The following is a 23,167-nucleotide window of genomic DNA, read 5'->3' on the forward strand; positions in this document are numbered from 1 at the left end:
GAAGCTGCTGCAACCTTCACTCTTTGTATCTGGCTGCAGGTGAAGTCCACAACACACTTCTCCAGGCATATTCTTCAACATCATGCCACGTGTCCCACATGAGGACAGCAATACTGTGAGATATGCTGCTCTTCAGCTAGCAGTGAGAATGTCAACATATAATTTAGAGGCCTTGAAATGGAAAATATAAAGCTGAAGGTAGTTTTTATAGTTCTTGCAGCCAAGATAGTCTAGGACTGTATGTGTGCTGAGGTTTGGAAAGAGGCCATATCTTTCCCAAGACCAACAGACATATTTGGGGGAAAAACAAGATAACCTTCCTCTAACTCAAAACTGTCATTTCTGGGCTTTAAAGTTCTGCATATTTCAATGCAAAAAACTGGAATCTCTTTTCCCAAGCACAACTATCTTGCTGCTGTGCTCATTGTAGGCTTACAGCAGAAAAATGAGCACGTGCTCGGCTGCTGAGCACTGCACAGGGTTTTGCTGTCGCTTCATGATCAGAGGGAGCCCTGGGCCCTGGGCATGTCAAATACCCATGAGCCAGAGTGGCAGTGGGGAGAGAAAAGGTGTCTCCAGCCCATTGCTAAATGGTGTCATGTTTTGGCAGTGCTTTATGTAAAAGGCTCAGGACAATGAGGGTTTTTAGGAGTGGAAGCATTGGGGTGTATATAGCAAAATTCAAAAGCTTGAGATGCATGAGGAAAATTATTCACAAAGGGTTTGTGTACTTCTCTGACATCAGGACAATGTTTTAATATACCTGTTATGAGATGTATTGAGCCATTTTGTACTTCTCTTGCTCTCCTTATCTCAGATAATGAGACTGGTAGCACATTCCAGGACTGTTTCAAACATTTTTCAGTGAAAGTCAGAAAGTGAAACATCTAGAGACACTGCACCTAGATCAAATTTCCCAGTGAAAATCCTCATCAAGTGCAACCACTAGCGCAAGAATGCCAAAAAGATTTCTCTGCTGTCTCTAACTTGGGCCTGTTTTGAAGGCAGTGTCAGTGTCTGCATGTGCACACCTGTGTCTTTTCTCTTTGAAAAGCTACTGAATGCCTTGGCCAGAGAAGCCAAATGAGATAACAATCTCAAAGTTGCCAGCTTTTCTAAAAGCCACATGAAAATAATTGGCCAAACAGAAAAGAGGAGACCCGTACACAACCTTAGCAAGAAGTCAGGCTGAAAGTGGGGCTGTGGTACAACCCTCCATGTTATTATGTCCCCTGCCACCCACCCCAGGGAGAAGAAGCTGTAACACGTTAACAGGGAGCACAGCTTCAACAGCTCATTGCACTCGCCTGTTATACAAATCCACCCACTCTCAGCAGCCCTAAAGTTCAAGTGATTCCTTATGGACATTAGGAGTGTGCTCATTTTCAGGGCATGGATCTACAGATGTGGTTTGGCTGGGGAGCTCAGGGCTTCAGCCCTTTGAGTCAGCAGCCAGCTGACCACGCTCTACTCACTCCCTGACCTCAAATGCCCACTGGGCAATCCCGCCCGGTGTCTGCAGGGAGAAGGCATATGTGGGGGTGAGCCAAGTGTTGGGCTGCTGAGAGGGGCCGGGAAATGACAAATATGCAGAAAAATAAAGGGAAGCAACAAAAACGGGGCAGAAAAGAAAAAGGTCAAAACTCCGGTCTCAATCTGCAAAACCTGTAAGAACTTTCTGGTATCGAGTCATATGAAGGGAAAGTGGGTGGCTCTTGAGACACAGTAAAAATGAAATTAACTCACCTACTAAATTCTCAGTCATCCTCCTCTTATAACCACTGCCAGGAAGTATGAATAACCAATCTTAATTTAAATAGAACGAAAAAGAAAATACTATACAGTATGACTAGTCCACAAAGAAACCATGAATTTGCTCTTTTAATAATTAAAAGCAATCCAACAAGTTTTCCAAAGCACTCATGTCTTGTTCATGAAACACATCACTATCTTCACTGCTCATGTATGCCAAGTGTGCTGCAGTATCTGCCCAGATAATTGCATTATTTTTCCCATTTGGATGAAATTGCATTTTGTTGAGAGTGACAAAGTAATTCCCCAAGTGCCAGTTATTTCTCTGCTTAGAAAATACCATGCACAATTATTCCATTCATGGAAGAATTGAAATGCTTTAACTACCTACTTGCTCATATTTTGTAAATTAAGGAAGAAAAAAATGTTCATTGCCACTACCAGCATGAGACAAATGTTTTACTGCATATGACTAGGGCTAGCGAAATTTCCATCCCAAGCCCATTTGAGTTCAACTTGGGACAAGCCTTACAGACATTTCTTGGGGCTTTTTTTAAATTCTTGCTGTGCAGAACCAGTATACTCCCACAGCTCAGCTAACAGGCTACATGCTTTGACCTTCAAAACCAGGTTTCTAGATATCTTCACTCTTGGATATTTTAAATGTGTTCACTGAACATTAGAAATATTATTAATCTCTGTGTCTCAAGAGCTCTCCTCCGGATACTGCCTGCAATGTAGCTCTCTGGGAGCCATTTGGAGAGAGGCCATTTTTAAACCCTTTCAGCAGAACTTTTTCACTCAAGTCAGTGAGTGTGGGTACTATGCAAAATGAGTAAAGGTGGTAGGAACGAGTTCACAGGCAAAACTCTCCATGAGTCAAACTGTCCCCCAGCTACCACATTAAATTGTGCTGATAAGAGGTGAGATTGCCAAATGCCATGAAGAGGGTTTTGGCACATTAGCATCTGATAGCATTTTCCCAGACATGAGTGTTGTCGCAGATCTGAAGCCCATTAAAGCCTTTTTAATCACTCTGGATTTGGCTTTAGGAAAGAAGGGCAGTTTCAGGCGTGGTTGGGTTAGAGCACTGAAACAACCCGAGTCGTTGAACTGTCGGTGCCACTGCGATGGAAACAAAGGAGGAAGCGGAGCTGAAGGGATTTCTGAGAAATGGCGCAAACCAGTGAAGGGGGCAGGAATTGGACAACCTATCAAGCCTTATGGAAAGAGGCTGCCTTCCAGAGATATGCCACCTACAGCCACTTTGTCTTTCAGTGCTCCGGTAATCAGATCCATACATACGGATTATGCTACTGGGCAAGAAGAAATACGTCATTCAACAGTGTCCATAAATTACAGACATAATCAAAGTAAAAATATGCATCTGTTTCTGCACCACTATGCACAGCAGTTCCTGACTAAAAATTAATAATGTATTGCTGACTGTGCCTACATACTGAACCTCAACAAGTCTGATTTCATGTTAAAATCACAAACCTTTGCCTTTTATCAGAGAGAGAAAAGAGAAATTAGCATTCTCTTTTTCATGTTTCAGAACAGAAGAGTGAGCTTTGAAGTTCTGTATTTGTGAAAGAAACCATCGTACCCGGTTAAAATGAGCTTTTGGTAGTGAAAAGGTTAACTAATTTGGTTTCCCCGATAAGTTTATCTATGATCAGAACTGAGTCATACAGAAAATACTCCTACAAGATTTGACCTTTTACTTGTATCCCACACTGAGATAATATACTTAAAATGGATATCAATAAGAACTTTGTTTTAAAAAGCATATTTAAAATAAATTACTTTTAAATAACAGAAACTGTTTTCAATTAGCCCTGTTAAAGGAAATCAACTAGAAAGTTATGTATGCTTTTTTATTTTCTTTATATAAATTATACCCAGGAGTCCTATGATAGCAGCACTGTACAAACTATGCACTACCTTTATATTTATTTCTTATCAAAATAAACTTAACAAATTAGATTTGTTTTTACAGCACTTTATATCCAATAATGACAATGTTGTATTGGTCCCAGGATAAAAACAATGAAAGTAGCAGCTGAATGGTATTTTTATTAAGAGTTAACAAAAATGTCTTGTGCAAACAGAGTATATAAAGAAAATTAATTCCATAATTCCTCATGATGAAGCCGTCCTTCTCTTTTTTCTTTTTTTCTCACAATATCAATCTCATTTGGAAAGACCATTTTGAGGAGAAAACTTTAAGTTTTAGCATGACTTAGTCAGCAAAATGATATGGCTGAACTTAAATATTGCTGACTGCTAGGATTTAATATTAGGACCTGGCAAATGTTTTGATAACTTAATACTTTTTAAAAGAAAACTTGTTTGTTACTAAATGACCCCTGGGTTGTTTAGGGAGCCCAGAAGAAATACAATCTAAAAAAAATAACAGATAGAAAGATCCAAAGAGATATTTCTTCTTTTTCCCATTTTTTTTCCTTTCCTCTACCTTAAACTGGTTCCTCCATGCTAGCATTTTAGAAGCCTTTTAACTGGTGGTAGATTCAGATATAGCCAAGATATTTACCATACAGCTCAGCAAGAGTCCACATTTTCCTCCAGCAGTGGAAAAATGGCAGAGCTAATAGTCCGGAGTTTGTTACTAAAAATGAGTCCTTATACCAAAGAAAAAAAAATATAACATTGTTTAGAACATGTGGTTTGCTGCTATTAAGTTAACAGTGGGAAATCTCATTACTTTTAATTTTATTTTGTGGTGGGATTGTTCTCTAGACTGAAGCAGATTTTGTCTTGAACAGAGCCTCTAATCCTACCTTACAGTCTTCTCTTCAGCAAGTCACTCTCTGCATAGCCTGGCTAGATGCATGTTTAAAGTCAAGTGATGAATGAACAGGTAAAAAGGAAGAAAAATAACTTTTCCCCATATGTGCCCCTGGGACTGCTAGCAGGCACTCATGTGCTATCTTCTCCAGCTCTTGCTCTAACTACAGGAGTTGTCCAATAAAGATCTTGGGTTAAAGATGCTCTTTAGCAGTATTAACAATGTTTCTGCTTCTAATGCAAGACTTGAATGCTCTGCTGGGACAAATTAGAGGTTGGGCAAATTCTAACACCAGCTCCATGCAGGAAGCACTGTGGAGAAGCAGGGGTGTAAGAAAAGTTTAAAGTGATCTGATGGCTCAAGGGCTCTGAAAATCAAAGGGATGAAACAGAGAAGAAAGGAGTAGCCTATCGCCCCAAGGTTTGTTTTCAAATTTTGGAAACAACTAAGCTGACTTCTGACTTTCAATTGAGGCAATAATGATTTACAGTAACAGAGAATGAAATCTACAATTTGAGAGGGAAATGACCCCAAGACAGGAGCCTTGTTTTCAGCCTGCATGCTGTATATGCATACATATATATAGAGAGATATATCTCCTGCTTACAAGTTATGATGACTCAGATCTAAACTCTCATGGTTTAAAATACCAAGTGAGATTCAGAGTCACATAATATTTTCATTCCACCAACAGTCCAATGTTTTGGGTTTTTTTGTTTTGTAACATGTGATCATACTATAAAAAAATTCACTCTTGTGCAAAGGTGAGTTATTATATTGTAAATTCCACTCACAATAAGTCTTGTGTAGCTCAAGTCTGTGACCTACATTTCAATACACCCTAAAAATTTTGTACTCAGCCATTCCCTTTGCACTTTTCTATACCAATTCACTGGTAAATTTTGGCACATGAATAACCAAAATACATGCACACAAGATCACTGATTATTTTATATTAATTTTTTTTCTGAGCATCACTCTAGCTCTTCTCAACTAAGTTGCCAAACTGTGAGAGCTGCATCTAGAAGCCCCACTGCTGCTGAGGTCTTGCTTCTCCATCAGTGAAAAGTTAGAAAACTCAGACGTTCAGCTCCTCAGTATTTTGGGGGAAAGCAAATGGATCAACTGCCCAGCAAACAAAGGGGTTCTGAGCTGTCTGAACTCATAAGTACTCAGCAATGCTCTGTTGAAAGTGTCTGTGTCTCTTACAGTTTAACCCCAGATGGCAATCAAGTACCACACAGCCACTTGCTCACTTCCCCACTTCCCCATTTGCACTGATGGGGAGGTGAATTCAAATAAAAAGTAAACCTCCTGTGTTGAGATGAGCAGTGAAACAAAAGAAAATATTAAAATAATAATTGTAATGAAAATACACTGGAGATCTAGGGGATGTGCAAATAAAACCCAGCAGAAACAAGTGATACTCAATACATTTGTTCACCATACACTGCTCAGCCCACTCCCAAGCACTGATAGCAGCTCCTGGCCAAACTGCAGCAGTTTATATACTGGGCATGATGTTCTGTGGTATGGAATATCCCTTTGGCTACTTCAGGTCAACTGTCCTGGCCATGCTCCCTCCAGATTCTTGTGCAGTTGCCCACTGGCAATGCATGAGACAGTGAAAAGTCCTTGATTCAGAGTAAGCACTACTTAGCAACAACTAAAACATCAGTGTGTTATCAACATAATTCTCATACTAAATCCAAAACACAGCACTGCACCAGCCAGCTGGAACCAGTTCAATATCAGTGCAGCATCAGTTTGCTGTGTTTCACTAAAATTTTACAAAAGCTGAAAACAGAGCAGAGGACTGCTCATTGTCCCACTGTGAATAAGAGCACCTCGAGATGAGGCATCCTCACAAGGGCATGAGTTCCTGCAGCTCCCATACCAGCTAGGAAGAGCAGCAGGTGTTCAGTATCCCTGAAATACCAAATAGTGAAGTGTCTACTCTCATTTTGGGACTAGGAGCCACTTAGAGCATTGATAAAGATATGGGAAATGAGTTCTCAGTGCTGGATACAATTATAAAAAACATACAGGATGAATTTGGGTCTTATCAAAAATTCCTTGTTCTACAGATGAACAAAAGCTCAATGTAACTAACCTAGAACTGAGAAAACTTCATCTCTTGGCAGAAGAAAAAAGTATAAGCCAAGACAGAGAATGAGAGCAAGACCTTAAGAGCTGTGCTGTTTATCTGTGCCATGGGGTTGTGAAACCAACTCATTTTTGACATCTCACACATGTGCAGTTGAAAAGTGAACTTGCAGAAAGGGGTTCTTTCAAGAGCTTTCACATGAGCTTTTCATGTGAAAGCTGAGTGAAACTAGCTTGCTCAGTTTGCAGAGTTTTTGTGTTAGCTTTCTTATGTTTTACTTCATGCAGTTCTATACTCCAGGAGTTTTGTTTTGAGTTTTAGCTTCAAACAAAGCAAAAGTGATTGTAAACCGCTGTATTTTGACTTTTCATGCTGAAATTATATCTTACACGGAAAGTTTCAAAAACCAAAGTGCACAGGACTGGTAGTCTGGGGTAGCTCAGCCTGTGCTCAAGCTGGCTGACTGACTGAGGATCAGAGACAAGATCTCCCTTCATGCAGTGATGCTATATCTGGCTTTTCTGTGCAGTCCCATGTCCGTATGAAATTACCCAAACCCATCCAATTTTACATCATTTTCTTCCAGGAATAATAAAAGAAGCTTATAGGCAGAGTTGTGGCAAATTAGTAACTTCTTCTTATTAGACTTTTTTCTAGCTAGGTCCAGTAGGATTATTATAAAGGCTTTCTCAAACAGAAATCCAGACATACAGATAGCACTATTTTCTGCTAAATGAATGCTGGTTGTTCACCTGTATCTTATCAGATATGATTTACCAGAAACAGCATGGCAGTATCCAGAAACATCTTCTTGACAGAAGCTTTCCTTTATTTTCCACATTCATGTTCTTAGGAGCCCTTCAGCCCAACTGTTAACACATTGGAATATTTTAAATGGACACAGAAAATAATTTCTTTTTGTTTTCCAACAGCACTTATTATCATATTTCCATGATCATCATTTAACTTTCCACTATATTAATAACTAAGACAAATTTTACCTAGCAAGCAGCAATATAAATCCTGTAACTTGACAAAAATATCCTGTGCTTATTTCTCTTTTTAACCATCAAAGAAAGTCACTACAACAACCCTGGGTATCAGCATTTTTCCTGTGTGATTCACTTACACCAAGCAAACCCTCTAGATCTACAGTTTTCCTTTTTTGAATTTCTGCTTAACCAACATGATCAACGGGTCCCTTTCTCTGTGGGTGGTGATAATGTCAGTATACCACTGCCCAAATAACCTTTCTCTATAGGGAAATGCTAACATTTAACTCTTTACATTTAAACCACATGTATTTTGGTCTCATAACTGCACTCTGTATTAACTGACTTTTGTTATTAATTTGTATCACTAAAAATCTTAATGAAACCAGTTATTGGAACTGTTAAGTGCAGTAGGCATCTAAAATTTGTGTCTGAGCTAACATATTTTAATGCTGACTAAATATTTCCCCAACCATTGTAAACACGCTTTCAGAATTGCTGGTGACACCGCTCTGCTCATGTTCACTGTAAAGCTGGGTCTCACAAGAGTTGTTCTTCATAGCCCATTCCAGGGAACATTAGCAATGGCATTCAAATAGTTTCTATTTCTTACCTTCACCTTATCCAGAAACATAAAGTGTCATTTAAGTGCTGCCTACATGAGACCTCCACCAAGAAAAGCAAATTCTGTGTGCTTTGATTACTTCCAGTTTCCCTCCTGGCATTCCCTGTGAGAGGCACTGCTGCTGCACAGGGTCTTTGCATGCATTGCCATCAGGTGACCACAAATATACAGCTGCCACTGAGGGAAAAATATTGGTATTTGGACAAATGCTCAGGGACTTCTTGTTCAAACAACACAAACCACAGATCCAACGGTTTCCCCAAATTAAATTGTTCCTCAGTAAAATTTAACACAACTGCAAATGTTAAAAAGCTAATACATGGATTAGCTCTAAAACTGCAATTATATTAAAAACTAGTGGGGGAAGAGGTGGAAAAAATCTTTAAGTGTTTTCTGTAACCTTTAGAAATGAAACAGTTTATTTAACATTTACACATATGATTTAGATAGTATTCTATACTTATAGCCATTGTTTTAATTATACATTTCATGTTGCATCATATAGATGTGTTATTTAATACATATGAAAATGTAAAAAAATTATCTTTAGAAAAGAAATTTTTAAAACAGATACCAACTCCCAGGTACAAAGTAGCATCACCTTTTTTTTTTTAATCTGAATTCTGTAGCAAGTCCCATGAACTGTATGTTTCACTGCTCAGAATACCCTCCAGTCCCCTGGAGTAATATTAATAAAAGGAATGTATTTTCCCAGACTGTCTGGGAAAGGGTGTAGGGGCTTACAAAATATATTTCAAAACAACAGTCATCTAAGATAGTTCCATCACCTCTAGGTATCCTGTGGGCTTGGTCACAAATTTCAGAGTGCTTAGGTTGTAGTTCTCTAATACTTCCCATAATGTGAATTCTTTCCCATTTCAGTCTTTCAATTAATTCCCAGTCCATAAACTCTTATCACATGTCCTCATATTTGGTAGAACTTTAAAAATGCCACTATACTCCTCTTACGAGAAAAATGATTCCCAGTTCTCGGTAGGAGTTTTCTTTCACCGTCTTTCAAGCTCAGATTCCCAGTGATCAGAGATGAATGACAGCAAGAGGGTATCTGTTTCTTGTTTCAAACAACCATTGCAGACATGCCTTGGGAGTCCATCCTGAAAAAGATTGATAAATACTTAAAAAAAACCAAAAACAACAGAGTACATGGAAACAGTTCTCTCTTTCACTCCCAAACTATAAAATTAATATTGGACATCACTGAATCAGATGTTATGATTGCTCTGTCCATCATGACCTTTTCTGTAACAACTTCATTTCTTTAGCTTCTACAAAAGTAGTCCAAACTCCTATCAATCATAATGCTAGTGAGTGACTTTTAAAAGTTCACAGGAAAGTGTTCTCTGTCTACACAATCCTAATTAATGCCTGTGGTGGATTTTATACAGAAATCACTACTTTCCATTAGCTTTTATTTTAGGATGAGTTATGTATTTTATACATATACAATATATAATTTTTATGTATTATATGCAAAAAATTGCTCTTGTTATAAAATAACAATTCAGAAATGCTCAACCCCACATTGTGCAATTTATATATAACTATACTGACTATCATAGTCAAGATTTTTAACTTTCCTCTTATTCAACAGACCATCAAAACTGGACCTGATTAACATAAGTTTCTAATAGTGTATGTAATTATTGATTTTTTAAATTTCATTTCTTTAATTAAAAAGGGGTTTTTTTAATTAAAGAAGTATTTCTTGTGTCTGAGTGTCTTGCTACCTGACATTACCACTTTCTTCAGGAAAATTAGTTTGCTCATCATGCCCAAAACTGGGAATTAATCTTCCTTTAGCCAGACTCCCAAGAGTTTTGAACCTCCAACCACTGCAGTCCTGAGGAGAAGCCCCAGGCTCCTGGCCAGGACCTCCGTGGTGCATTTGTCAACAAGCGCCACTCCCAGCTCACACGCAGGTTCAGTTCAGCCACTGGAATTCAAAACAGACCCTTGACAGCATCCCATTGAATACAGCAACTCTGTCCTTGTTAGATATGAAAGAACTCTCCTGCCTCTAGGCCTTGTTGACCTGAAATAAAGCACCTGAGAGGGAATTCCTTTCCCAGACGTGATATCTTTAATTTTCTTAAGCATTTGCTGAGGCATATTACCATTTACAGCAGTTTTATAAAGGGGAAGTTCAGGCTCCTGAAAGAAGGCACCTAATGCCTGCTAGGATACCTTGGAGTACCCAGGGCTGGCATGTTGTGGGACCTACAGGAGACTTTTGACCTTTGACAAAATCCCACACCTTTGAACTGGCAGTGCAAGGCCAGATGGGATTCCTACAAGCTCTAAAATGCACAGGCCTATGTTAAGGCACAGGAGTTTTGTCTAAAACTAGTAAAATAAACCACTAAAATTAAAAACCAAAAGAGACTAAACATAACTTTATACAATTTCACTTAATTAAAAACCTGAGAAAAAATAGTAAAAACTTTAAAGAAATAACTTGGTCTAAACCTCATTCTTTACTGTACAAAAACCTGCTGAAGATTATCATGGCTTGTTATCTTGTTCTCATCCTATAAAGGCCATAATGAACTAGGCATATTTGCAATACTTTTATGCTTTCTGACTTCAAATTTTAGAATACCACTACATTTTCAAAGTTAAATACCTAAAAAGTCAGAAAACATTAATACAGGCTTCATGCAAACCCAAGAGTAGAGCTTTTAGCTGCTTTGGAGTGAAGTTTTTAATTCTATGTTTACATACTATTTTTTTTTCACTCAGCAGCTGAGTGCTTGGTACTGTTCATAAGTGTTGTTACATTTGTAATTAAATAACATCTTGGAAAAGTCATGGCTGCCAACAGGACAACTATTTTACATCCCTTTGTTGCAAATGAAAATTCTAAAAAGGTAAAATCAATTCCCACTTTAATGTCCTCCTTGCAGCCAAGCCTTGGAACTTGCTTTCATGTTTTCCCTCAAGCAAATTTTCCCTTGATTCCAGGAAGAGTTTTGGTGGGCCATCATATCACAGTAGCACACAGTCCTTTGTAGGCCTTCTAGAAATGGCTGAGAAGGTAAACCTGGCTGGATTAGTCAAAGAGAAGATGATTGTGATGAAGTTACAAGGAAGAAATGAGACACAGGGCTGAGATGTAGCAGGTGATATGTTTCTAGAGGGGCCTGGAAGCTCCTGCATTAATGTTGTATGCAAGGCAGCAAGGAAGGGAGCACACTTCTGTGTGCTTTTGTTTAAAGTAGAGCAATTTAACTTAAAGTAATGTCAGAGGATTGGAAATCTAAGCTTCTGGAAGAAAACAAATGCAAATTTGATTTGTTCAGGCTAGGATGCTCAGGCCCAAATCTCTCAGCTACATGCCAATGCAAATGGTAGGGGGAAACTATTTAATGTAAAAGGACAATAGAGATACAAGGGATCTGGATAAATGCAAAAGACAAAAAGACAGAAAAATATTTATAATCATCAGAGCTGTGATGGGTTTCCAGTAGCATATAGGCTGGTCAAGGCAGCTCCTGCATGGATTTCAGAGTAAGTTTGGTTTTAACAGCCAAAGACTCGACTTGATAAACCAGGAGCCCTCAGCAATGAACCAGCAGGGTCTTGGTTCTTTACAACTCTGACACAGCTTTCTCACTGTGTTCATGAGACATCAAAAACAGTCTCTACATACTAAAGGAGGTTGCAGCTAATACCCAGATGAACACTTAAAGGAAAACATAAACATTGTAAGAGACATTATAATTATTATGAGATTATTTTCTGCTTGAGGTTTATTTATGGAGTAGAAAGTTAAATACTACTTTAGGTTGTTTCAGACTGAATTCCAAACATTTATGTTTTCAGTTGCTTCAATGAGATTACTTCAAATTTACCTTGAAGCAAATGAGATCTGAATTCAGCACCTTAATTCTTTGTTTATTGTGGGAAGATTGATGAATATTGCTGATTTCATAGTCATGGAGGGGGGCAGTGAGTAAGCAGTGGTAAACACATCAGAGAAAACAGTAAAAAGCAGAAGACAGCTTTGAGTAGACATTGGTTTGCCTTACCAATTTTCTGCCCTTTATTATTTATAGGCCAAGATTACACACTGCACAAAGATTAATAAAAAATGCAGACCAGCCAGCTTTCTCTTCGTTTCAGTTTGGAGTAAAGTAACCCTCAAAAGCTATATTTTAAGCAAACATTTTTTTCTTCTTCTTTGTCACAGCCAAATTCTCCAGTTCAGGAATTTACAATATTTTCCTTTTTCCAGAATGACACCTGCTGGTGGGAGAAGCATGGATGAATTGCAGATATTTTAGAGGTTTGATTGCTGCTAGTCAGACATATTCTCTGAGCATGCTCATCACCCGTGTGCAGGCCAACTGTGGAAAATGAAGATTTGGAAACTGTAAAGCTGCTATAAGGAGGGGTTTTTTTAGAAGTAATATCATTTTCCAATATGATTTAATATTTGCTCTTAATAAACCACAAAGCTTCCTACTACTAAGCCAGTGCTTCCGTGGTGTTTCTGTGCTGGACCCTAGCCCTGTTTTGGGAAGCCCAAAGCATCATTCTTTCAGACCCAGGTAAGAGGCAGAAGGAAACCCTCCCTACCCAATGCAAAAAGCTGCTAGGCTGCTCCAAACTCTCAACTGCAAGTAAAACCAGCTGTTAATGAAACTATTTGTGCTTTCTATCTCAAAAGATTAGATCTCAAAGACAAGGATTGTGCACATATTCCTGACTCAGTATGGGAGGACACAAGTGTGAGAGACAGAGAGCAATGTGAACTTTTGCCAAAACTGTGACAGATCCTGCTCAATGCACTGGGCAGCGTTAGGCTCTGCAATGAGCTTCCACATTCACAGCTCCTCTGATGCTGGGTCTCTTGCCACAGCCTCCCCTACAGCTAAACCAGAGTCAGACCTGAGCTTTTGAGACTTCCAACACATTTACAGCAATATTTCTTAAAGTGATTTCCAATGCTAAGAACAATAAATAACTCCATTTCCTTTTTCTGAGCTGCAAACCATCTACTGTCTTCTGTAAAGGCAAGCTGAAGTGTAAGGTGCTCAGGATTCTGAAGACTCTGAAGTCGGACTCTAAACTGTTTTAAACACAACTTTTGAGGAAACTGTTGTGGGCAAAAAGAAAAAAGTTATAAAGAAAACTACTATATATTAAATTCAAGACTTGCATTCAAATAAATCTTTCTAAGTGTTTACAAGAGCATAGACAAATATATACATTCAAATGTGTTCCCCTTGGATAAATACCTAGGTGTTGTTATGGCACATCTCACTGTAACATGAGAAAGCAAACTTTCCTTTTATTACCCCAGCTTGTTATGGCATTAGATGGTAATGATTAGATGGTAAAAATTAAATTTTTTTTTTTTGTAAATGTAAACACACGAGAAGGGGGTATTTCTAGAAACTCACTCTTAAATATAAGACACACAAGACTTCAAAAGATAGTTTAGATCTGGAGAGTTTTTTTAACATATTTTTTGCAAAGTTGATCGGAGTTTCAGTCCTCCCCATGGTTGTACATACTTCTGTTTCTACTGTCCTTGTTTGTCACACATACAATTAAGACTATCAAAATCTGGAAATTGAGAGCCCAGCTGCATCTCAATGCTTTCAGAATAGGCCAGGGTGAGCACTTTGCTGCAAACAGCAGCAGGATGGAAGCAGAGAGACGGATCTAACATCAGATCTCTGTGGACATCCCCACAAGGTTCAAGCCAGCTGAAAAGCAAAGAGGAAATAGCAGAAGAAAATGCTTGTGCAAATATGTTCCTGCTTTTTAGAGCTAGAGCCTGAGGAGGTTTAGTGAAAAAGGTTTTCTAGCTGCTTCCACTTAGCTCAAGGAGTGTCTCCTTGAGCACATCATTATCAATGATTGACCATGACAGTCTTCATTCTCTGCTAGAATCCAGCAAAAAGATACTTCCAATCTCAAAGGGATAACACAATTTATTTGTGTCAGATTAGAGGTCAGCTTGAGTTTGAGCTCAGGTAGCTGCTCACCCTTAAGCAGTCATTCCAGTTTTTATTGCCGTACACGGGGATACAAATAGCCTGGGATTCAAATAAACCTCTGCACAAGGATAAGAGCCCTGAATATGGCCACATTTTTCTCCTCTCTACTCTCTACCTATCAAACTCACATTGCATGGAATAAACTTGGGAATACTTTCATATCCCATTCTCTTTATTTCACCTAGGACACTCTTAACTTCAACACTTCAACTCTTCCTCTCTGAGATGATACGTGAGATGTGCATGATTGCTATAGACCCCTCCAATTTCTTATTCAGCAGCTATTGGGAAACTGGTTTGGACCAGAGCACTGCAGCTGCAATATTTTTAAGCACTCATCACTCCCGGCAATGTGTTTCCAGCTTTATTTCCCATAGAAGTCCTTCCATCCCTTCCCCCACCAAGCAGCCTATGTCCCTTGATGAGTCACGGCTCATCCAAACTCCCTTAGCTGCTAAACCACACAATGACCAAGAAGCTCTTCCTCAAAGGCATCCTGGCTCCAGCTGACCTCCTCAGGGACAGCCACAGGCTCTGCAGAAGTGACCTCTAACATCAAAGTTATACATTACTTCAAACTGATACACACAGAACAAGACATAACTGTATATGACACCATGGCTTCATTTTCTCACTAGTTTTGCATGTGCAGCTTTTTTTGTGCCTGAGGGACATACTTTTCTTCCCCCTGTAACCAGCTTCCTCTAACTTTAGTTGGTTCCATACTTCTAAGAGTACTTTCTTTCCTTCAAAAATAAGTCCCTACCTTCCTCTCTTTTGTCTCGGGCTTTCTTTACTTGTCTTACCCACATAACTTCTGTATTTGTATGGATCTTTATCAGCATGTGCTTTTTCATTTGCCTCAGAGAAATTTTTCTCCTTTCAACCACAGTCCTTTGCAATAAAATCAGAGGGAACTGTTTATCTGTCGGGTGCAGCAAGTTCTTTGGGCTGCACAGACACTATGTGGCACTCCTCAGCCATCAGGTATTTGTCCCATGAGGATAAATACCAGGTAACATATAAGTCACTCCATATTGGCCTGAAGAAGTCTGGAAGACCCAGTTTTACAACTGGGGAAGTGAGTCCATTTCTTCAGAGTACTAAAGGCAGGTGAGCACGGGGAGTCTCCAGTGTGCAAGGGGATGCAGTGTGCACTGGGAAGTGAAATACTGTGTAGGGAACCAGAGTTCCCAGAAACCTGAACCAACCCATCCATCTGCACATCTGTTTGTGGGTCAGATCTGATTGCAGGCACAAGTACCCTCACCACCCCTGAGGAAAGCTCACTGTGCTTTTTCTTGGACAGAGTCTCCCTGTCTAGACCACAGGGCAGCAGAGGAGGTGTACATCACTGTTTCCCTCCCTTTGGGAATAGTTGATGCTATATGGGAGTATGCCTGATGAAAGTGATACAGATCCAGAATCTCAACAGCTCCCTGCACAGTGGAAATTTAAAAGTTCCTGAGTGTTACATACTTTCGTATTTCTTCTCTTTTGCATGTCTTTTTTTCCTTTCCACACCATTTCCCTTTCTCAGAGTTGTTTGTCATTTTGCAATCCTACCCTGAACACCAGAATGAGACTTACGGTTCTCCATCTAAAGACAAATGCCTTCAGACAAAATGTCTTATATTTTAAACTCTGATAAGAGCAAAGCAAGAGAGAATACACACTGTGAGTACCTTCTGCATCTGCACAAGACGGCTAAACACTGCAAACTGCACAGGATATAATGTCAGTCCATGGGGGGGAAAAAAGCATAATTACCTGACCCAAAACAGCAGATAAACTCAGTCAGAGAATTGCTATTTCCTACTTTTCTCCACCTTACATTTCCTCTACTTCCGTACTTGTCTCCTTCTTCTCAGAGATATATTTTATGGGGATATATCAAATATGTTCCTGTACCTCAGAAACTACTGAAATCCAGAAAGGTTAGCTTTTACAAGATGTCACTGTTCCAGTAAATCAAAGCACCGGATTTGCATACCATGTGCAAGGTGGGGGCTTTTTTTAATGAATTTTCCCCCTCCTACCCCACATTTACTATATAGAAATTTCTTTCCTTCAATATCTCTTTTAAAGCTTTGCACCCCTGAGGTCAGAACAATAGGCCAATCTTCACACCAGCCTTTGCTCCCTTCACACACAGAGGAACTGTCTTGCCACATGGTCCCTTTCCTCCTCATGAGACACTGCCACCTATGGTTTCATAGACCTGTTCCTTCTGAATTTTGAACAACAGTTATCCCACTACCCATGAACTGTCCTAAGATTTTTTCCTCTTTAGTTGGTTATCGCCATTTCCACACCCTCAGAAAGCCTCCAGACTTTGCCCTGTTGCTAGATCATCATTAGTTTATCCACACAGATTGGAGTTCCTCCTCACTGCACAAGTCTTTCTCTTTCCTTTCCCACATTTTTTCTAGAAAAGAACTTTTTTACTTAAATGCTGCCTGAATGTTTTTCTCAAGCGCCTCTCACTTGTTTGTGCTTTATTCCTGCATATCCTACCTCTGAGATACAACTTTCTCTTCTGATGCCTCTTGTTCCTCTGTCCTTGCATTACCTACCAACATCTTTTCTGTGACGATTACGCATCAAATTAAACAAGGTGTTTTTCCCAACTGTCTTTTGTTTGGAATATAAGTTCTAGGTAGCTTTCATATCTGAAACTTTTAAAACTTTACACCTCCTCCACATTTCAACCCCGAGGCTCCTCAATCTGGTTGACTTGAGTAATTAAACCATATAGTTTACAAAAATTTTCCTCTTCAAAATAAGGAACCTTAATTACAGTCCTGTTTCTATTTAGTCTTATATTTAGTGTAAATGCAGTAGACCTGTGAACACTTCAAATTTATTTTATTTTTATTCTTCCATAGAAGCCACAGTAGTCCTCAAAACTAAGGCAAAACAGGATTGACTGAGAGGGCATTTGAAGAAGTATTTCATCTACCATGTTAATAGGTTCCTTAAGAAATAGATCCCTACTTCTGCACAGCTTCCTCCAACCTCCATCTAGCAAGTTTAAGTCTCACTTAGACACATAATTTCCAGTTGTCATTTATTTCTCTAATTATACTACAGAGATCTCTGTCCATGTCTAGACTGTAAAGATGAACTAAGGGCTACAGCAGCCATCTGGAATGGTTCTCTTTTACTAACTTTTACCAAAGTAGTTTTGACACATACAAATTTTGTCTTAGGCCAGCAGTAAATACTAATAATATTTTTTTTCCCTGAGGAAGAATTTATGACACACTGGGTTTTTTGAGAAAGACAGTATACAATATTTCCAGGTCATTCCCAAAGCAATTGCATCACTGGGCAGCAAAACACCAGGGCTGCTGGACTCCTGGCAGCCCTCACACTGGGATACCTCAAAAAATCAGTCTCTAGTGGAGCCTTGGGGAAGGATAACCAGAAGGGGCAGCAGCCTGAGGACTCAGCAGGCTTGAGGGGGCAGACCACAAAGGTCTGCTCTGCCCCCAGTCTGGCAGGAGGCAAGGGAGGAAGCCAGAAAGCTGCTAGCCCATTGCATGGACAAGGTGGGAGGGGGCTATGCTGGGGTAGGGGAGACTTGGAGTCTGGAGGAAGAGGTGACTTTATCCATTTCAGTATTTATTACCATGTCATCAGTCTGCTCAGCCTAGCAAAGAGCCCAGGGCTGGCTGGGGGGAGCAGCAGGGCTCAGGCAGCAGCCCCTCAGCTCAGCTCTGTCTGCAGCTCCACTGCAGCTGATGCACCCCAGGGACAGCATTTCCACCCTCCACAAGTGGCATTTTTCAACTGAGCAACCAAACACTTTTGGCAAACTCTTATCTGCAGCTCTACCAACTCCAGTTACCAACAAAATATCTCCATCTTTCACAAGTATTAAAAGTGTGAAGCAAGACTGGTATTTAGGCCACCAAATGAGTAATATCTAAAGCAGACTCAGCAAGAAGCTTGTGGGAATTTTTGTCTAGCATTATTAACTACTACAGATTATTTACCATATCTAGCCAGTTCAGACTGCTGTGCTTGTTTCACTAACACAAAAAAAAAGCTGAATTCTGTGAGTCTTTTTTTTGTTGTGGGGTACTCTCACTCACTTTCACTAACATGATTAAAAAAATGATGCCTGGAATTACAATAGCGTGGTGGAAACTTTCTACTACACTGCAGTGAACCTTCAGGGAAAACATGTACACTTGTGCTACAGATATTACATGCATTTCCACAAACCTTGTCAAAATGGATCACATGAAAAAAACAAAACAGTTACAAAGAAAACTGCTTCATCAACTTCTTCCATTACTCACACCATAGTGCAGATGTAAGATCAAAACCAAAAGTGTAATTTTCAAAAGCCTTTTGAAAATTTGAACATTTAGCTGGATTTCTTACCTTGTCACCTCCATGAACCCCAGAGAAAATGAGTAGTCTGCAATCTGTCCAGAAGGAAAACACAACCTAAAATGTCAGCATGGTTCAGAATTAGGTCCAAACGCTGAACTGTTTAATTCAAGAATGAACCACATTGTACTTCACAAATGCATCTGCAAACAGAATTAGGATATGATGAAACAAAAAATTCTCCTTGTGGTTTTGTGTATATCATCCTTGCCACTTTCGTAATTAAAGGGCATAGGCTACCATTAAAGTCAATTGCAAAGTTCCCATTGACTTCAGTAGATGTAAACCAGGCTTTAATATTATGCTTTTCAGTTTTCTTGAGGTTTAAACACCTCATAAAATAAATTTACAGATGAACTAGTAAATGTACACTTACAAAGAAACCTCCTGAGGAGTCCCTGAAGCCATATTTTTTAAATACTGCTATTCATTCAGGTTATTTCAGACAGATTAAGCGACTGTCAAACACAGATTAAGAACAACAATAAGAAATGCTGAAAATATACTCCAGAAATATAATTTTAAAAATATCATTTGATAAATTTGACAAAGCAGACTTAGAAGAGGGTTTTATATTATGCTACATATTTCACAAGCTCAGAAAACCATATCTATTTATCTGCCTATCTATTTCAGTGATCTGTAAATGAAAACATGTACCATATATACATTAAGTTCTAAGAACCATTAAAAAAAAAAAACCCACTCACATAAAAATGCAAGAAAAGCTGATTGAGAAAGAGAGAAAAAGTGTGGGAGTAGAGAGAGTCTAATGGATGAGAAGTCAGAAATACTACCATCTGGGGCTGACATTTTCTACTATAGAGCTATGTGCCCATTGGGCATAATTCTTGGTCTTGCAGACTTTCCACAAGTAAGACTCCAATTGACTACAGTGCAAATGAATAAACTGCAGGATCTAATTAATCCTGCTGAGGTTTGAAAAACAATCTCATATGCTGCCTGAATATTTCAGTGAATTTCAGAGATTTTCAAGATAGTTTGCCCAATTCATTGATAAATAATTGTTTATAAATATTTATAAGTATAAAGTAGAAATATAAAAAAGAAGGTGAACACTAGATGATAAACAGATATAAGGAAGTAATAATTACCTAACCTAACTTGATGAAGGCTTTATTAGATGGAACATCATAGATGACATTACCAAAGAAAGAGTTGTGATTGCAGGACGACATTTGCACAGTCATCATGTTCCAGATACTACTGGAACAAGCAGAAATGGTCTTTTGGCAATTAACCACTGGGGAAATGTCTGCCCATTACCACACAGGAAGACAGCAGAAGAGGCAAGGATACTGTCCAGCTCTCCAGAACAAACTTCAAATACCTAAACCTGGAGATCTTGTTTTCTTTTTCTACCATGCCCTGTTTCAATCAGAAAATACCTTGCACCTTCTCAACATATGAGCTAGAGCTTTGCATCCACCAATCCTTCTTGGTGCTGCTCCATTTCCAGAGCAGATCCATGCTAGATACAGAGATGAAGCCATGTGAGTGAAAACACAGCGCAATCACAAAACTAGAGTCAGTGTTTCCACACAAACACATGTTGGAAGCATACTGAGGTTGCAGAGATCATTTTTTTAATCTTAATTTTAGGATACCTGTCCATGCATCTTGAATATTATCTTAATGAGGCATTTTGAATACACTTGCTTTTAAAAATAAAGTAATAAATAGTATTTCCACTGTGTGCACCATACCTACAGAAACCCATCAACTAGAATGCTGTCTTTAGGAATACACACACTAGTGGAGAAATGGTCAGTAAAGAGTCACAGGACCGTGGACTCACTCAGACTGGGAAGGACTCTCGGGATGTTTTCTATTCCCATCCCCTGCTCAAATCAGGACTCATTTCACCATTACATGTGGCTGCTCAGGGACTTGTTGAAGTTGTCCAACTCTCTGTGTGCGTGCAGGCTAGCAGCAAAGAGAAACTATGCTGGAGGCTGCCCAACAGCATGCAAACTAAAATTTGGGAGCCCTAAGATGCATTCCAGCTCAGGAGGGACTGGCTCCCTACTCCCAGATCCACTGCAGAGCATCACTGCAGCTCAAAGGAACGCCCAGGGACAGCACAACAGGGGTTGCCTCAGTTTTGGCCTCTGGTGCCCCCAGCCAGTGACTGTTCAGTCATCCTGTGAGGACGGTGGATGGAAAGTCTGATGGTGGGAAGGAGCTGTGCGAGGTGGAGAAGATGAAATCTCTGGAAATATTTGCTGTTAGGCTTTAGTAAACCTCTATGGGATATTTGGTAACTGTGGTTTTTTCCATGTCTTGAAAGAGTCGACCAAACTTGAAAGGTTTTGTGAGGATGGCAAAAGGCACATACCTGATTCAAAGCAGAGAAAGGCCTCTCTTTGCTCAAAAACACAGGAGGCAGTTATTATTTTTCTAAAAAAGCAAAAATCAAGCCTTCTTCTTATAAATAGTTCAACTACTTTTCAATTAAAAAACTTAAAGACCTGGAGACTGGCAGTGGATAAAAATAAATCTAGCCTAAATACATTCACATTGGCAGAACTCTGGGCAATTAAAATTAAAATATGTAAATGAAACAAATAAAATAAAATAAAATAAAATAAAATAAAATAAAATAAAATAAAATAAAATAAAATAAAATAAAATAAAATAAAATAAAATAAAATAAAATAAAATAAAATAAAATAAACAAACTATTGAAACAGGAAGCACTAGAAGACCTTCACAATGGCCAGAGCTGCCCATCATGCCTGTAATAATGTTTGTTAAGCACTTTGGAATCCCTATAAGTGAAAAAAATCATATCTCTGAAGCTGCTGGACTGCACTTCTCTGCTCCCCTTTTTTCTGCTGCAGTATCTTGCTGTTCATTTTTGTCATTATAAACCACAGCTGGCTGGTGGGAGCACCAGTCAAGTATGTTTTCCTCTGGAACTAAACTCCAGGAAAATAAAAACCTCTGAATATGCATTGCATCAAGATTAAAGACAAATTTTGAAGTTTGCTTCCAGAGAAAATGCTGGTGAATTTAAACTGTATTAATGTACAGGAGAGGCAGTGCCAAAGGACAAGAGCACTCCACAAATACAGCTGCAATTCCATGAAGTCAGAGCAAGCAGCTCCTTGCCCACAAGATGAGGTAAGTATGGGATGCAGTGTAACAGCCTGCAGAACACAAATGGATCTTGCAGCTCTATCTGGATTGTGAGGCCCCCAAACTAACAGCATTAAATTCATCATACATACAGTTTTTGTACTCAGCTTGGGTTTTATTTGACAGCCCTAAATTTTGACTTTTGAAAGAGTATTCTTTCTATTATCATCATTATTATTATTAAGGGTTGTTTTTTTTGGAGCTTCCAGTATGCCATGTCACTAGCTGGTAAGGGATCGCTGATGGACTCTCCATCCTCTAATACACAGCAGAGTGTTTGCTACTGGTTTCAGAGGAGCAAGATTTCACCCCGCAGGAAATCAAGGTAAATGGGAAATAATACACATTTCATTCAATTAAATAGTAAAGCTCACACATTTTCAGGATCTCAGTCCACAGACATTTCCTTTTTTTGTCACAAAAATGCAGTTGGGAGGATATGCAACATAAAGTACCAAAAAAGGTGCTGTAACACAGAGTGAGACAAGGGGGCCAAAGCTGTAAATTCCTTCCATCGACATGGTAATCTGTATTTGTAAAAGGCCAATATTGAGCAGGCAGTGAAAACAGAAATGCATAACCACATCACATCATTCCACTGCCAGAAACATTCATACCAATTTCCACCATCAAACACAGAGTATGATTACTTAAAAGCTTTTTTAACTTATAAAAACAAAACCCTCAAGATGGTATAACTTCTCATTTTCATATTCTGTAACATGAATATACATCAAATTGGCAACAATCTGTATCTTGTGTACAAGCCTCCTTCAGGGTCATTAACAGGGAATCAACTCCTTGCAGTAAGTAAACACTTCTTTTTCTTGGGTTTTATGTTAAAAATTGAAAATTAATCTTGCAAGTCATTTTGAGCCAGCAAAACAGGATTGACAAAGCAAGCACTGTAGTATGACATCTTTTATTAGGCCAACGTAGAGTTCAAAAGTATGCAAGCCTTCTTGACCACACACAGGTTCCTGTATGCAGAACGCCAGGCTGGAGCCATAAAATGTATTAAACTACTTGCCTTGTCACTACCTATATATATACATAATATATATGTATATAATGCATATGCATACACATTTGAAATGCTTCAGAATGAACTGTTCATTGACACAGGTTTAAAATAACAACTCTGAAGGATTTCTGTGGGTTGGCATGTTATCTTGCTATGTATTACTGGATTTAATAATTTATCAATACACTAAACAAATCCTGCTTCTGATTTCTAATGAGGTCTAATTCCTATGAAAAAAAGCCATAGTAAAAATGTTATCA

At 38.9% G+C, this 23,167-nt stretch overlaps 1 long non-coding RNA gene across 2 annotated transcripts in view; it reads right to left on the bottom strand.

Annotated features, from left to right (window-relative positions):
* Nucleotides 1-7,467: 7,467 nt before the first annotated feature.
* The window catches only part of LOC134414547 (uncharacterized), an 86,893-nt gene continuing 71,193 nt past the window's right edge, over nt 7,468-23,167 (bottom strand). For both annotated transcript variants that reach the window (XR_010026788.1, XR_010026783.1), the window contains 2 exons: nt 18,713-18,778; nt 7,468-9,403 (listed from right to left, as the gene is read on the bottom strand). This is a non-coding gene — a long non-coding RNA (uncharacterized LOC134414547). The remainder of the gene's footprint in view (nt 9,404-18,712; nt 18,779-23,167) is intronic.

This window comes from Melospiza melodia, chromosome 2 (genome assembly GCF_035770615.1).
Source record: "Melospiza melodia melodia isolate bMelMel2 chromosome 2, bMelMel2.pri, whole genome shotgun sequence".
Classification (NCBI taxonomy): domain Eukaryota; kingdom Metazoa; phylum Chordata; class Aves; order Passeriformes; family Passerellidae; genus Melospiza; species Melospiza melodia.